The sequence below is a fragment of the Acinonyx jubatus genome, chromosome B2 (assembly GCF_027475565.1).
Source record: "Acinonyx jubatus isolate Ajub_Pintada_27869175 chromosome B2, VMU_Ajub_asm_v1.0, whole genome shotgun sequence".
NCBI lineage: Eukaryota > Metazoa > Chordata > Mammalia > Carnivora > Felidae > Acinonyx > Acinonyx jubatus.
This window is the reverse complement of record NC_069385.1, coordinates 128,225,161-128,242,230: the sequence shown is the minus strand read 5'-3', so window position 1 is coordinate 128,242,230 and position 17,070 is coordinate 128,225,161. Positions and strand designations below refer to the sequence as shown.

The window sequence follows — 17,070 nt, the reverse complement described above, 5'->3', positions numbered from 1 at the left end:
CAACCGTGGGCAGAAATACTTAAGCATCAGAGAAGCACTTTTACTAGATAATTTAAAAACCCCTTTTCACACTGGATTCCATGCTTTTTTTGCTTCTCTATTACTATGTGTGGCAGAATCTGATAGTTATTCCTTATATCCACTTTGTACTTTTTCTTTAGTACTAAAACCCAGTATTTTTAACATGCTTTCTGCATGGAACAAGGTCTACTTTCCACAACCTTCCTTGGAACTAGGTGGGGCCAGGGGCTAAAACTGTGGCCAGTGAACTAAAAGTGGAAATATCAAGTTCAACTTCTGGGAAGTAGTAGTCAAGAGAGGGGGTATACTCTTCTTTCCCCTTCTTTTTTGCTGCAGGCTGGAATGTGGATGTGGTGGCTGGAGTGCAGTAGTCATTTTGGGCCATAAGGTAGAAAGTCTATGTTGATAAGGAGCCTGGGTTCCTGATGATTGGGGCTGTTATTACAACTCTAGTCTGTTCACCTTTCTTCTTCACTATGTGAGAACATAATAAAGAACATAGTAAAGTGCAAACAATGTGTTTGTAACAAACCACAGTTATTTTGGGTTTTCTGAAACTTAGGAACCCACTTATAACTAATCTACCATGGAAAGTACACACACACACACACACACACACACACACACACACACACACCCGAAGGAACACTATTGAAATGAAGGACATGGGCTTCCCAGTTGGATTGCTTTGCTCCAAATTCTAGCTCCACTACTTTCTAGCTGTGTGCCATTGGACAAGTTTCTTCACCTCTCTGTGCCTCAGTTTCCAAACTTATAAAATGGGAATGATATAACAATTATGCAGTTTTCGTTTGTTTTTAGAGAAGATTAAATTAGAGAATACATTTAAAAACATAGAACAGTGATTGACCCATAGCAAATATTTGATACATATTAGCTATTATTATTTTTAAAAATTTATTTGTTTTGAGAGAGAGCAAGGTGGGGGGAGAAGAGAGAGGAAACAGAGAATCCTGAGCAGGCTCAGCACAGAGGCTGATGCAGGGCTGGATCCCATAAACCATGAGATCATAACCTGAACTGAAACCAAGAGTCAGATGCTTAACCAACTGAGCCACCCAGGCACCCCTTAGCTATTATACAGACATAGTCCACATGTTTGTTTGTTTATACTTTGCCTCTCCATACTGACAACTGTAGAGTTGTACTGTTTTCTCTTATTCATTGGTTCATTTGATAACTTTCATTAATGTCACAAGAAGAAACAGTAGAAGAACATTCAAAATATGCATACACAATCAAGATTTAATCTTAAGACAGTCTGCTTTAAGACATGAGGTTAAGGAATGAATTGTATCTAGAAGCGTGGGTCATTAGGATTTGCTGTGTGTTCTGAATTTCTTCCCTGTTTGTGTTACTCATTTCTAAATTGTATACGAAATACAGATTTCATAGTGGTAAGCAATAATTTGTACCTAGAGAAAGAGTTTATTTCTCTCTTAAGGTTGTCTTCCAGAGTTTCTTAAGAAACCCAAGTTGGAACTTTATTTATTTATTTATTTATTCATTCATTCATTCATTCATTCATTCATTCATGGGATGTATAGATGAACAAAGAGGGGTACACACCCTTAAGATGATCCCAGCTAACAGAGAAAGCAGACATACTTTCTGTAGCTCTCTGGACGTGCCTCTTCTTATGTCTGGTTTTCTGGACCGTGGGTGTCAGAAGGTGAGTAAGAATTTGCCAGGAAGAAAAGGTGGGGTGGCACTTCTGGGAATTTATCCCCCAGAGGCACCTGCGCATGTGTGGAAGGATGTACATACATGGTTATTCATGGAAGAGTTGCTTATATATAGTAGGGGAATTCTGGAACCCGCATGTCCATCTACAGAGTCCTGGATAATCTATGGACATCCTCAGAGTGGAATACTATGCAGCTGGAAAAAGAAAGGGGTTGCTGTCTGTGCACTGCTGGAACACACTTTCCAGAATATACTATTAAGTGAAAAAAGAGGCAAGAAGCAGTGAGCATAGATAGTTGGCTACATTCTGTTTAAGAAAAGTGTGGTGGAGTTAGAGTATATATCTCTCTCTTTCTTGTATTTGCAGAAAGATTGGAAAGATAAACAAGGAACTAATAAAAGGGATCATGCCCTAGTAGGGAGGGGGGCGGGTAGCGGGAAAGGAGAGGAGCAGGTCAGGGTGTGAGCAAGACTTCTTACTTGTTCTTTATCATTTTGATTTTTGAACTATATAAATACATTATCTACTCCAATATATAAAATGCAGTGTAATAAGAAAAGGGAGGGGTGCCTGGGTGGCTCAGTCAGTTAAGCATCCTACTTTGGTTCAGGTCATGATCTCTCGATTCATGGGTTCAAGCCCCGCGTTGGGCTCTGTACTGACAACTCAGAGCCTGGAGCTTGCTCAGATTCTGTCTCCCCCTCTCTCTCTGTTCCTCCCCCGCTTGTGCTCTCTCTTTCTCTCTAAAAAATACATTAATTAATTAAAAAAAATAAATGGGAAGAACATTCTCCACAGAGAGATTAGCATGTGTAGAGGTTCAGAGGCATGGGACAGCACTACAAGGGAACAAAGTTCTCCCTAACTTTATTATTTTTTAATGTTTATTTATTTGAGAGAGAGAGAGAGAGAGAGAGAGAGAGAGAGAGAGAGAGAGAGAACACAAGCAGGGGAAGGACAGAGAGAGGGAGACAGAGGATCTGAAACAGGTTCTGTGCTGACAGCAGAGAACCTGATGCAGCTCGAACTCATGAACCACGATACCATGAACTGAGCCAAAGTCTGATGCTTAAACAACTGAGCCACCCAGACACCCCTCTCCCTAACTTTAATCTAGAGTCTCTCTGGCGGGGCCTCCAGAACTGTTTGTTGTCTCTGTTTTTGATTTCTGGACACCTACTGGGATAGAAGTTCATTAAAAATATGGGACTTTGTCAATCTTACAACCATATGCAAATTACCTTTGGTTGCCTGATATTGTGGACTGACTCTCTGAGATCTCTTGCTCATGTGTATCCCAGCATCCTCTGAAGGAATAACCCCCTCCTGTTTCCCTGACATTGTTCTGCTTACCACCTGGGGTGCTATGCTTTCCCTTTCCTTCAGTTTCCTGCACCAGGAGTCATTCCATCTCTCTTCAAGAAAACAAAAAGGTATGGTTGGCCAACAACAGAGAAATTATGCATTTAAATAGAAATATATAGCTCTGAATAAAATTACACATCAACATAAATCTATACGCATACATGCATAAGAATATAATGCATATGATTATACTTACACATCCACACAGAAAGCTACATGAGATGTACAGTAGATATATTTCACCTGTTAAACAGGAACTGTATAGTGGGTTTTCTAGAATAGCAGTTTTCAAGAATTTTAGCTTGCATACCTCCTAAAGGAATTTTGAAAAAACCCTCCTTAACTTGTATAAGTCAACATCTTATGATAATTTTTTAATCATAAATTCAAATAATTGCCAAGGATGTAATTTTTGGCATAATGTAAAATGTTGACATTTTAAAATAAAAATATTGCATGTCTTTAAAATATGAGCCAAATGGAATTTATTTTTTTATTATTTTTTTCAACATTTATTTATTTTTGGGACAGAGAGAGACAGAGCATGAACGGGGGAGGGGCAGAGAGAGAGGGAGACACAGATTCGGAAGCGGGCTCCAGGCTCTAAGCCATCAGCCCAGAGCCCAACGCGGGGCTCGAACTCACGGAACGCGAAATCGTGACCTGAGCTGAAGTCGGACGCTTTACCGACTGAGCCACCCAGGCGCCCCAAGCCAAATGGAATTTAAATGTTGTGATGATTTGATACTTGCCATATTTTAAATTACACCAAGAGTTGTTATTGTTAACATTCAGACATTTTTTTGTCTTCCCCTTTTTCTCTGTGGATTCCTATCTCTATTCCATTTCTCTGTAGATATTTATCCTAATGTAGTAGGTTTTTATGTTTGAAAGTCTTTTATTGGTTTCATAATTATCAAATCTATGTGTGTAAATTGCAATGTGATATTTGTTTTGTTTCCTGTGACAAGTTGCTAAATGGTGAGTCTTTTTTTTTTCTTCAGAATTAAATGAACACCAGAATAAATAGTAGAATAAGATATATTTGCTTTCTCTCACCTCAAGAATGGTGTGTAGCAATAATCACAGCCCTAAAACAGGAAGCTCAGGAGTCTGTGAGCTGGCTGAGTGGCTCTTTAGTCTAGAAGGGCTCAGCTGATGGGGCTGGGCTGGCTCAAATGTCCATAGCCAGCCATTTTGGATGGCTGGAATGCCTTATTTCTGCTGCACATGATTTCTCACTCTCCAATAGGCTATCCTGGGCTTCTTCCTGGGGTTGTTGGGCAGGATCCCGAGAGTGAGTGTGGCCAAACAAAACCTCTCATGCACAGCTTCCAGGCTGACTCATTGCACTTCTGCGACTTTCCATTGGCCAAAGTAAGTCACAAGACCAGCCCATACTTTGGGGCGGGGGAAATACACTCAACTTTGATGTGAAGAGCTTCAAAGTCACATTGCAGGGACAATATTTTGTTAGATTTATGCTAAGTATTTCATTGTGGGGGGTGCCAAAGTAAATGGAATTGTGTTTTTTATTTCAAATTTCACTTGTTCAGGGCTGGTGTATAGGAAAGTGATGGCTTTTATACATTAACCTTAAATCCTGCAACCTTGCTGTAATTGCCTATTGGTTCTAGGAAATTTTTGTTTATTTTCAATTCTTTCAGATTTTCTGCATAGATAATCATGTCATCTGTGAACAAAGACAGTTTTAGTTTTTCCTTCCCAATCTGGATACCTTTTATTTCCTTTTCCTGCCTTGTTGCATCATCTAAGACTTCTAGTGTGGTTTTGAAAAGGAGTGGTGAGAAGGGACATCCTTTTCTTGTTCCTGATATTCGTGGGAAAGCTTTGAATTTCTCACCATTAAGTATGATGTTAAGTTGTAGGAATTTTGTAGAATTCTTTATCAAGTTGAGGAGGTTCCTCTCTATTCCCAGTTTACTGAGGGTTTTTTTTTTTTTTAATCATGGATGAGTGTTGGATTTTGTCAAATGGTTTTTCTGTACCTATTGATAAGATTGTGTGATTTTTCTTTTTTTAGTCTGTTGATGACATTAATTATTTTTTGAATATTAACCAGCCTTTCATGCCTTAGAGGAATCCCACTTGGTTGAGTGTATAATTCTTTTTATACATTGTTGGATTCGATTTGCTAATATTTTGTTGAAGAGTTTTGCATCCATGTTTATGAGAAATATTGGTCTGTAGTTTTCTTGTAGTGTCTTTTTCTGGTTTGGGTAATAGGGTAATGCTGGCCTCATAGAATAAATCAGAAAGTATTCTAGTTCCTTTTTTGGAATAAGATCTTAATTATAAAGTTGGTAAGAAGATGTTTTAGACTATCTTATTAAACAACACATGAAATCTGAAAGAAATCCCATGAAACTTTCATCCTAGGGCTTTAGCTAATGTACCTTGAACATTTTAGAAATTGTTTTAAACATTCCAATTGCAGTTAAAATGACCAGCATATGACGGAAATTATAACTCTCCAATAGTTACATGGCTTTAGCTATTTGAATGCGCCTTTCTTCTCAGCTAATGACACCTCCTAGGGATGAGTCTTAAGACTGGCTGCAAAGGATTTCTTGCATTTGAAATTGTGGAGAGAAAAAAGTATTTTTTTAGCATTAAATAATTCTTACAGATGTTCTTCTTGATTTTTGATCATAGGACCAACCTCAACAACAGTGATTTTTCTTTCTCTCTTTCTCCCCCTTCTCTTTCTCTCTTTCCTTCTTTGACAGAGGTGAGAAAGTAGAAGAGGTGACTGCTGATAAAAAGCTGTTTTTATTCCCATTTCCCCACTGTACCATCTAACTGAATTCAGACATCCAAACATGGGCCAAACACCCAGTTTGAATAATGGGCTTTCCCTTAACAAGCAAATGAACAAGTGTCAAAACCAGGGAAATCCCGAAAGCCCTGTGAGCAGACAGAACCTTCATTATTCATCATGGGAGGCTTCCCTTTTGTTGGCTGCCTTGGAGTTTTCCCATCACAGGATGATGAATCATGGTAAGATGTGTCAGAGCTCAAGGGCATGTCTTTCTTTCACAAAGTGAAGAAAGGCTATGGGGAACTCTAGCACCTTCTTAGCCCAAGCACTTGAGGAAAGAACACATGTGGAAAATGAGAATCTGGAAGGTGATTCTCAAGACTATGCAAGTGGTACCCCTGGAAAGTCTTCATGTGCCTCAAAGTTAGGGGGTGCCTGGTAAATTAGGGGATCTTCCAGGTTATCAGAGTAAAGAGGGACTGTGCCGAGGGCAGACAGTTCTTATCAAAGAAGAGAACTTCATTATCCTTATGACTTGGGGATATGCAGGAGAACTGAGGACATCTCAGGCAACTCTGGGCACTTTCCTTGGACTTATGTGCTGAAAAGCCACAGAAATTGCTTTTCTAAGTAGATCATATGCATTCTGAGTGCAGACGCATATCCTCTTTTTATTTCCCCCCAGAAGTCCCAGGATTGTGCTGGGCATATGGTAGACCTGCATAAACATGCAGCAAATGGACTTCTCTATATCACAGGAGTGAAGGGCTCGAAGCGACCTCTAGAATTTTTCAATTCACTCTCTTGTGCATCTGGTGAAATGGCATTCAAAGTCTCAAAGGCAGCTTAGAATTTACCCACATCTTAAAAAGCAAGAGAAATATTGCAATAATATCACATGTTGACCCATTCCGGGATCTAAGAACCAGAGTACAAGAAATGTTTCCCTATGTGCAGCATAAATGGCAGCTTGCTTTCCATCAAAGCAAGAATGGTTGATCCCATCATCAGTGACTTTATTTATTACTTAAAATATTTATTTATTTTTAAGAGAGAGAGAGAGACAGACAGACAGACAGACAGACAAAGAGAGCAGGGGAGGGTCAGAGAGGGAGAAAGAATTTTTATTTATTATTTAAAATATTTGTTTTTGAGAGAGAGAGACAGACAGACAGACAAAGAGAGCAGGGGAGGGTCAGAGAGAGAGGAAAAAAGAGGAGCTGAAGCAGGTTCCACACTGACAGCAGAGAACCCAATGTGGGACTTGAACTCACAAACTGTGAAATCCTGACCTGAGCGGAAGTCGAATGCTTAACCCACTGAGCCACCCAGGAGCGCTGTAAGTGGCTTTAATCTTTATCACTAAACTGTGCCTTCCTCCCACCCTCCCTTCCTTGGAGTGGAGAACCTTGTGCTCCTTTTATGTCTCAGAGACGTAGCATATGTTTGGAAGGTGTTCTCATTTACCTTCTCTTATTCTGAGCTGAGGAGAATTCTGGTTTAAAAGGAAAAAGAATATTAAAGTTACCTTTCTAACTTTAAAAAATCTGTGATATTCATGGCAAATGCCATGCATTTGCCATTTTCCAATCTTCCCTCCCTGAGTGCTGGTTCTTCACCCTGATATCAGATCTTCCATGGTCATTGCTGCTGCTGTTGTGAGCTGGGCACCAGGCTGCCCGGATAGAGACCACATTCCTTAACGCTCCTTGTAGCTTGCATTGTGGTCCCAAATACAAAAACCAGCCATGTTGCCTGGAAGCTCATGTACAGTTCCATCAACAATAGCAGTGCACATGATTTTTGTCTCTTCTTTGCCTCCTGCTTGCTGTTATTTAAGTTTATCTATTGCTGTGCACCGATACACTCTAAAAATTAGTGGCTAAACCACTGCAATTTGTTATTTTTGTCATTCTGTGGGTTAGGAGGTTTCTTAGCTTGTCTTGTCTGACTTCCTAACTAGGTCACAAGATCTCATATGGCCTCATTGTCATCTCTGACAGCTGGGGCTTCTTGATTCTTCTCCATGAGGTATCTCATTCTCCCATAGGCTAGATGGGCATCATCACCACGTGGTGTTCTCAGGATTTTAAGAAAGAGAGAGAGGAAGTGTCAAGATCCCTTAAGGCCTAGGTTCTAGAATTCATACAACATTAATTCTGCCAAATTGTAGTGGTCAACCTTGATTCAAGGATGGAGAAACAGACCCCAGGCCTTGATGGAAGGAGAGGCAGTGTCCTTGACACTGCAAACATGTGTAGACACACATCATGCTTGTTGGTTGGGCTATGGATGTGATGTCTAGAAGCCAAGCAGCTATCCTGGACAAGCTATAGAGACATGGTGCTGAGAATGGGGGAGCGGTGAGAGGGAAAGATCCTGAGTCTCTGCAACTTTGGGAAGGCTCTCTTTGAGCCACCAACCAGCTCCTTTACTGTTTGAGCCACTGTCGTTTTGGACTTTCTGTCATTGGTAGTGAAATCTTTACATACTGCCCAATTTCCATACTCTTAAATTTCCAGGGCTACTTACCACTACTTAGAGTTTTCTGCAGTTTCAGAGTTGGGGAGGAAGGGGGAAACCTAACACTTTGGAGATGACAACATGACATCGTGATGTAATTTCCTGTCCCACTTGGCAAGCCTGGGGACAATAAAATGAGGAAGGTGAACAAGAGGGATGCCACCATGAGGAAGGAAAAGGTTTGGAATTGTCAGGAGCCTAAATGTTGCCTGGCTCCAAGTTGTTCAACATAATCTCAGTGACTAGCCCAGGGGAGAGCCCAGGAACCACAGTGGCAGGACCAGGAACGTTCCAGGCAAACTGAAAAAGCCAAACTTGCCCATGCATGGACTTGCGGCTCAGTGGTTCATTTGGATGTGGTCAAAAGTGGGCCTGCTCCTTGATATAATGATAAGCTGTGCATCTCTGATTCCATCTGGAAACCATTCTTACATTTGCATTAGGAAGAGATGATTTTGAGCTGGGTCTCTCTTAGCTCATCTGTTTTGCATGTGCACAGGGTGGGTTTTAGGGATGAACAACAGCTTTTCTCCTCCCCATTTTTTTTTCTTCCAGTTTTATGGTTTGGTTTGGGCTTTATTTATAACATGTCACATGTAGAAATACAGCAGGGCACTATCCAGAGGCCAAGCAGCATCATATCATTTTACATATTCCCTGCTCATAATTAGTTTAGGCTGTTTTAAGGTTGCATTTTTCCCCCTATAATGATATAGTACACACAAAGTGTTAACTAGAAACAGGAATATTCCCCTCTACCTCTGTCCCACCCTTAAACCATCCCCCTCCTATGTCACCTCCTTCCACCCCCCACACCCTGTCAGTATATCATTCACCCACCAGTGAAAAACAGATTGATCTGGAGGCTTCAGCCACTCTCAGGGGCCAAGAGACCTTGAACTCTTACCCCATCCCCTCTCTCTCCTCCAAACAGAATGGTACACAAACAAGCCTAAGCAGAGAGAAGGCATCTGTCTACAGACAAGGCTGATTCCGTGACCTTGCTTTGTTACTCAGCTCTGAGCATAGAGGCCTCACCGCCAGGGACTGTCCAGAGTTTCTGAGACCTCCAACAGTGTGTGGTCTTTTGGTCCCTCAGAGCCCATCAGTTGCTTCAGACGCTGCATCCTGCAGATGGTTGGCCCGCCTTTGGCACTGTATGAAGGACAAGCTGGTAAGGCCACATATGGGAAAACCATGACATATGGCAGAATTACAGTCTAGTTAAAGAAAATGTACACATACATATATGCATTTTGTCTTCAGAGGTCTTGGTTTAGAAAACAAATTTGCACATATCTGGGCACAATTTACATACACGTGGGCATACTCTGCATACACCTGGCACAAATTTGCAATGTTATGTTCATATGGCTCTACTTCCAGGTAAAGTAACAGAACAGCTTATACACTGTAATTTGTATTTTCTCCCCTAGACCCATGTTGGGTTCCATCGGTTGTATAACTAATGTATTGTCTTCCCCTAATTTGTCCTCCATTTCCCAGAATGTGTTCTAATTTTTAAGAAATGCATCACATTGTTTGTTATGAAACCCAGTCCTGAAGGACATTAAAAGGCTTTTGCGAGCTGATAGCCATTGTCAGTTATTGTCTGTGGAGACACTGGGCTCCCTGGAGACACCCCACAGTGCCCTCCAAAAAGTGTTAGTAAATTGGGCCTTTAGTTGCATTTATATAAATTATAACATTATATTCATAGTTGTGTAAAAAAGATCATAATTAAAAATGATACCTCTATAGAAAAGGACTTTACCAAAAGTACTAGAATCCACATCACAATTGTTCTCAAATGCAATATTAGGGTATGTTAGTCATTGCTCAAGAACAAGATTATCAAACCTGCCAACATAACTGTGTGCAAACTTGAGAAAATCATGTCACTTCCCTGAGCCTTAGTTTCCCCCTCTGGGAAGTGGGGATAATGACAGCTATCTCAGTGCTCCCCAAATCTCAGGCTTAGAGACATTACCTTAAGAATTTTTCCCATATCCTTAGATCACCAGTACTATTATTTACTTCACCTTTCTGGAATTTAATAATTTTTTATCTTAATCAGGTATTATCTACCTTACCCTAGTCCTAAGCAAAAGTGTCTGTGAGGGGGCACCTGGGTGGCTCAGTCAGTTGAGTGTCTGACTTATGTTCAGTTCATGATCTCGTGGTTCATGAGTTCAAGCCCCTCATGGGGTCTCACTGCTGTCAGCACAGAGCCTGCTCAGGATCCTCTGTCTCCCTCTCTCTGACCCTCCCCTGCTTGCACTGTCTCAAAAATAAACAAACATTTAAAAGAAAAAGTATCTGTGAAATGACAGGTTTGATGTATTCTTTTTTTTTTCACATTAAAGTAAATACATAACTCTCAGAAAATTTTTAAAAGATCCTCATCTGTGGGGCACCTGGGTAGCTTAGTCGGTTAAGCATCCAACTTCGGCTTAGGTCATGATCTCACAGTTCGTGAGTTCGAGCCCCGCGTCGGGCTCTGTGCTGACAGCTCAGAGCCTGGAGCCTGCTTCGAATTCTGTGTCTTCTTCTCTCTCTGCCCCTCCCCTGCTCATGCTCTGTCTCAAAAACAAATAAAAACATTAAAAAAATTTTTAAAGATCCTCATCTGTATTCATTTGAATTTTTTTCTGGTACCACTACACTTGAAGAACTGTGGCCAAAAAACCGGAAATAACATGGATAAAGAGCTTGGTATAAGGCCCCATCATAGTCATCAATGGTAGGCATATCTGTGATAGTCATATGGCGGCAGACACAGCTAGTTTCCTGCTTAAGTCTTCCCCTTCCCACATAGTAACAGAATGCGGAATTTCATCTGGTCATGCAACAGAAAAACTACATTTTCCAGGATTCCTTGCAGATAGATCTAACCATGGGATTATGTTTTGGACTATGACACATCACAAAATCTTTGGTGAAATTTCTAGGAAGTCCTCTTAAGAGAAGTCATATACTTCTGCAATGCCTTCCATTTCGCTTACTCAGACTGGCATGGAAAGGCAGGCGTCTGCAACCATAAAGATGGGGGCCATCTCCCAGAGATAGCAGAACCAAGGGGCTGAGGATGGATAATTGTGTGGGAGCTCTGGATGATTTGCCTCTGGTCTTGTTTTACCTAAAGGAGAGGAGATAAACTTCTCCTTTCAACCACTATCTTTCAGGACTTTCCATCACTTGCAGCTGAATATAATCCTAATGGATATAATATTGTGCACATGGGTGGGTGGGGCATCCATGCTGAGCTGGGGCTGGTCATATAGGAGAGGGCCGACTGTTAAATTTTCATGAATTTTGCATGCTGGTGAATGTCACCTTGGTAGCTTGGAACTGGTTATGGTGGGAGTATTGATACCACAGAAATGGCAAATGCTGAACATCAGAGCTTTTTACATGTTTGCCTCCACGAGAGCCAGTTATTGAACATTTACTATTGACTGTCACATCACTGACGGGCTTAAGAACCATGAAAGTTTGATTATGTAGTGAGAGGACGTGAGTTTGGGGGAATGATCTGACCTCCTCGTTTGCTCTCAACTTGTTCAAACTCTAAGTCAGGGACTGACTCTAAGCCAGACCTAGGAGCCTAGGCTTCCATATTTTCTAGTTCTGACCTTGAATGGAGGATGCTTGAATGTTCCTTGGGGTGGGGTGGGGGGTCTCCTGTGGGGAGGACTGAACAGGTTGATAATAAGAGAGCTTGCCTTCCCCTTGCTGTAGGGATAATGATTAGGGAAGATAGGAAATTAGCATTCTGACTTTGCCATCAGGTGCTCAAAATATTGAGGTGCATATATACCTATGACTAACCTATTAACCAAGTTTTTCTCTTCCTTTTCAAAGGTCAAAGTCTCTAACTTGGAAATAGACATGGCACATATTTAGAATTTACTGCCACTCCATAATTAATTATATTTAACAATATGTGCTATATGCCGATTAGGCATCAATGTAAACAGTTGCCACAAATGGAGCTAATGAGGATAACTTTTCCATAGTCAAGTTTTATCCCTAGTTACCCTTGTCACTGTTTTGCTAGGAGGTATACCTATTGTCAACTGTTGATTTCTTTGATATCCTTTGTGTTCAGTTGACCCTCACACACCATTTCACCCCAACCCAGGTAGATAGTTCCACATCATAGAGGATAAATTAGTGTATCTTCATGGAAGAAAAGAGGCTGTGATATAAACAAGCTTATATTTAAATTCTGGTTCCTCTGTGATTTCAGCTGTGTGATCTTGAGCAAGTTATTTAAACCTCATGTCAGTTATTAATAGCTGGATAACAAACTACCTCAAAAGTTAGTGGTTTAAAACAAACACAACTGTATTATTTCTTAGGACTGTGTGGGCTGACTGATTTTTCTGCTGGTCTAGCCTGGGTTCACCCATGTTGCTGCATTCAGCTGGTAGCTGGGATGGAGCTGTCAACCACAGTCTTGGTTTTGCCCACATGACCTCTCTGTGTAGTTTCTTGGGCCTCCTCACAGTGGCCTCGGGATTTCAAGAGGGAGGAAACAGAAGATGCCAGTCCACTATAAGGCCTGGGCTCAGAACTCCCTGAATGTTGTTTCTGCTGCATTGTTTGCTCAGGGCATGTCACAAGGCCAGTCTACATTCAAAGAGGGAGAAATAGTCCCATCTCTTGACAGAAGGGGCTGCACACACACCAGGGCTGAGAGGGACTTTTGGCGGCCATATTTTCAGGTGACCTACCACAACCTCCCTGAAGCTCAATTTTTCCATTTGTCAAAAAGGGAAAATACCTATAAGGCAAGGTGATTCTGAAAAACTTCAGTGCAATCATGTGTAAGAAACTGCTAACATAAGCCTGATACATGAAGTAGCTGCTCTATAAGTGGCAGTTCACTATTCCTTCCCCTTCCTTGGCACTGCCCCAATACACCCACCTACCAGGCACCTATCATGTGTGGTTTCTTTTCTGCTCCCCCAGCACACATGAACCAGAGGCCTTAGGTGTCTAACACTGGATGGATGAAAAAAAAGTCTGAGTATCACAGCTAGAGATTGTAGGCTTATTTGGGGGTGTTTGGGAGTGGGACAGATAATAGGGGTGGTGCAGAGGACAGATTAAGAATGGATCTAGGAGCAGGGTGTGAAGTGTGTGATAGAGTAAACGGGGGTGGAGTGGGGTGGGGGTGTTAACTCTGGGACTTGCCCCAGCACCATCTACTTCCTTCTGATATTAAAGAAAGTTCAAAGTTTACTATAGCATACATCTTCTTTTAGGGCCATAGTTATGGACAGGTAGGGGTGTGGGTGGGTGGATGGCGGTGAATGAGAGAGAGGGAGCAAGAGAGCACAAGAGAGCCTTTAGGGGACATGTTTGGAGACATTTATGATTGTCACAACTGGAGGGGGTGCTACTGGCATCTAGTGGGTAGAGACCAGGAAAGCTACTTTGCTAGAGACCAAACAACCTACTATGCACAAGATAACCCCAACAGCAGAGGATCATCGAGCTCCAAACATAAAATGCTTCTAGAGGACTATTGTGATTTCTGCTGGGCAAAGAGAAGGCACCCTGTTCCTCCCACCCTATCAAATGAGGTGGTTTCTTATGATAAAAAGCTTCTGCACAGTGAAGGAAACAATAAAAAAAAAATAAAAGGCAACTGATGGAATGGGAGAAGATATTTGCAAATGACATATTGGATAAAGGTTAGTATCCAAAATCTATAACAAACTTATCAAACTCAACACCCAAAAACCAAATAAGCCAGTGAAGAAATGGGCAAAAGACATGAACAGACGCTTTTCCAAAGAAGACATCCAGATGGCTAACAGACACATGAAAAGATGCTGAACATTACTCATCAGGGAAATACAAATTAAAACCACAGTGAGATACCAGCTCACACCTGTCCTAGCAGAATGGCTAAAATTAACAACTCAGGAAACAGCAGATGTTGGCAAGGATGTGGAGAAAGGGGAACACTCTTGAACTGCTGGTGGGAAAGCAAACTGGTGCAGCCACTCTGGAAAACAGTATGGAGGTTCCTCAAAAAATTAAAAATAGGGCTACCCTATGACCCAGAAATTGCACTACTAGATATTTATGTGAAGTATATAAAAATGCTGATTCAAAGGGACACATGCTCCCCAATGTTTATAGCAGCACTATCAACAATAACCAAATTATGGAAAGAGCCCAAATGTCCATCGACTGATGAATAGATAAAGAAGATGTGTATATATACAGTGAAATATTACTCAGTGATCAAAATTCCTTTCACAAGATATAAATTTTTTCATACTGTAAGTAGAGCTAAAAGCCTATTCATGTTTCTGTAGTGTGGTCCTCTGCATGCTTATGTTACAGTCAAAGGGAGCCAGAAGAATGAAAGGAGTATGATTAAGGATGGCATAGAATCAGATAATAAGGTGTTTGTTTAACAAGGTTTAATATTTATTAGGTCCTTCCTGCAGGTCTGACCTTGGGCCAAACATTTCACATTTCACATGTGTCCCTGATGTCAGCTGCCTGATGGCCCATGTTCTCTAACTCCACAGATCACTCTTGAATATTACATCGCCATTACTTTACCTTGGCTTCTCCCTCAGCGGGAGCTCCTGTCTCTGGGTGCACTGTTCTATAATTCCTTAGGATACTGGAGATGGGGTGGAGCTTGCTTTTCTTCTGGTTACTTTTCTTTGGAAAAATTTATTGAGATACAATTCACAGCCCACACAATTCAGTCATTTAAAGTGTACAATTGAATGGTTTTTGGTTCTTAATATATTCACACAGTTGTGCAACCATCATTACAATTAATTTTAGAACATTTTCATTACCTTAAAAAGAAATCCCATACTCATTAGAAGTCACGTCCATTTCTTCCTCTCCCAACCCCCCACAACCATGAATTACTTTCTGTCTACAGATTTGTCTGTTCTGGACATTTCATATTAGCAGAACTATACAATATATGGTCCAGTTCTAATAATAAAATGAGGGACTGCTTTCTTTCACTTAATGATGTTGTTGAGGTTCCTTCATGTTGTAGTATGTATCGTTTTCGTCTCCTCCCTCCTTTCTTTCTTTCTTTCTTTCTTTCTTTCTTTCTTTCTTTCTTTCTTTCTTTCTCTTGCCAAATAGTTCATTATATGGACACAGCACATTTGATTTATCCATTCATCTGTGGATGGACATTGGACTGTTTTCACTTTTTGGCCATTATGACTAAAGTTGCTATGAATATTTGTGTACAAGTTTTTGTGTGGACATATGTTCTCATTTATTTTGGGTATACCCAGCAGTGGAACTGTTGAATCCTCTTATGTTTTGAGGAAGAGCCAGACTGATTTCTAAAGCATTTGCACCATTTTACATTCCCACCAGCAATGTATGAGGGGTTGCAATTTCTCCACATCCTTGCCAATTTTTGTTATTATGTCTTTTTGATAGTGGTCATCCTTAGTACTTCTGGTTAATTCTTGTGCCATAAAAAAAAACTGTTAATTTCCTAATCTCACCTCTCACATCCAGTGTCTGTTGTCTTCTTTCTGCTTTACATCAACCCCACAGAATTCTTTTTTTTTTTTTTTTTTTTGCCTCAAAAGATAGTTGTATATAGTAGAGTTTAACTGGTGATTTGGGTCTATGGGGGTGGATGAGGAGAGACATCACTGCACAGTAAATAGACTAACATAAAAGTAAGTACAAATGATCCCTGATTTATGATGGTTCCATTTAGGATTTTTCAACTTTACATTGATGTGAAAGTGACACGTATTCAGTAGAAACTGTACATCAAATTTTGAATTTTGACCTTTTCCCGAGTGGCTGATAGATATGCTATAGACACTCTTTCCTGATGTGAGGCTCAGCTCCCAATCAGCATGCAATTCCAAGGGTCAACAACCAATATGCTGACAACCACTTCTCACCCACATAGCCATTCTGTTTGTCACCTTCAGGATAGCATTCAGTCAATTACATGGGAGAGTCAACACTTTGTTATAACAGAGGCTTTGTGTTAGAGGATTTTGCCCAACCGGGAGCTACTATAAGTGTTCTGGGAACATTTAATGTTGGCTAGGCTGATCTATGATGTCTTGTCGGTTAGGTGTATTCAATGCATTTTTGGCTTAAGATATTTTCAATTTATGATGGGTTTATTAGATGTAACCCCATTGTAAGTTGCAGAAGATCTGTAATAGTTTCTGTATTAGCTTATTTATTTATTTTTGAGAGAGTGAGAGAGAGAGAGAAAGGGGCAGAGAGAGAGAGAGAGAGAGAGAGAGAATCCCAATCCCAGTGTGGGGCCTGATCCTATGAACCGGGAGATCATGACCTGAGCAGAAATCAAGAGTCGGATGCTTAACCGACTGAGCCACCCAGGCATCCCTGTGTGAGTTCTTTAAAGTTCCTCAGTCATTGCAAACCTGAAGACTTTTACAGGAGCCGGTTTTCCTTCCCAGGATCTATGACTTCCTTCCCCGTGCAGATCGTCTCTCTCCCTCCACTGTTGTTCACTTCTGGGTCCTGTCACCTTACTCTAGGACTCAAAATCCTTCCCGTTCTACTACGTGGAACAAATTAGCGTCCCCATATCACCCTCCCCTACACCAGTCTGGCCCTGGAACTATCTTACCACAACAAAGATACCCCATGTGTGACTAAA

The 17,070-nt window shown here is 41.0% G+C and overlaps 1 long non-coding RNA gene across 2 annotated transcripts in view; it reads left to right on the top strand.

Annotated features, from left to right (window-relative positions):
• The window catches only part of LOC106988556 (uncharacterized), a 36,772-nt gene extending 33,217 nt beyond the window's left edge, over positions 1–3,555 (top strand). For both annotated transcript variants that reach the window (XR_003414291.2, XR_008298710.1), the window contains exon 4: positions 358–3,555. This is a non-coding gene — a long non-coding RNA (uncharacterized LOC106988556). The remainder of the gene's footprint in view (positions 1–357) is intronic.
• Positions 3,556–17,070: the final 13,515 nt, after the last annotated feature.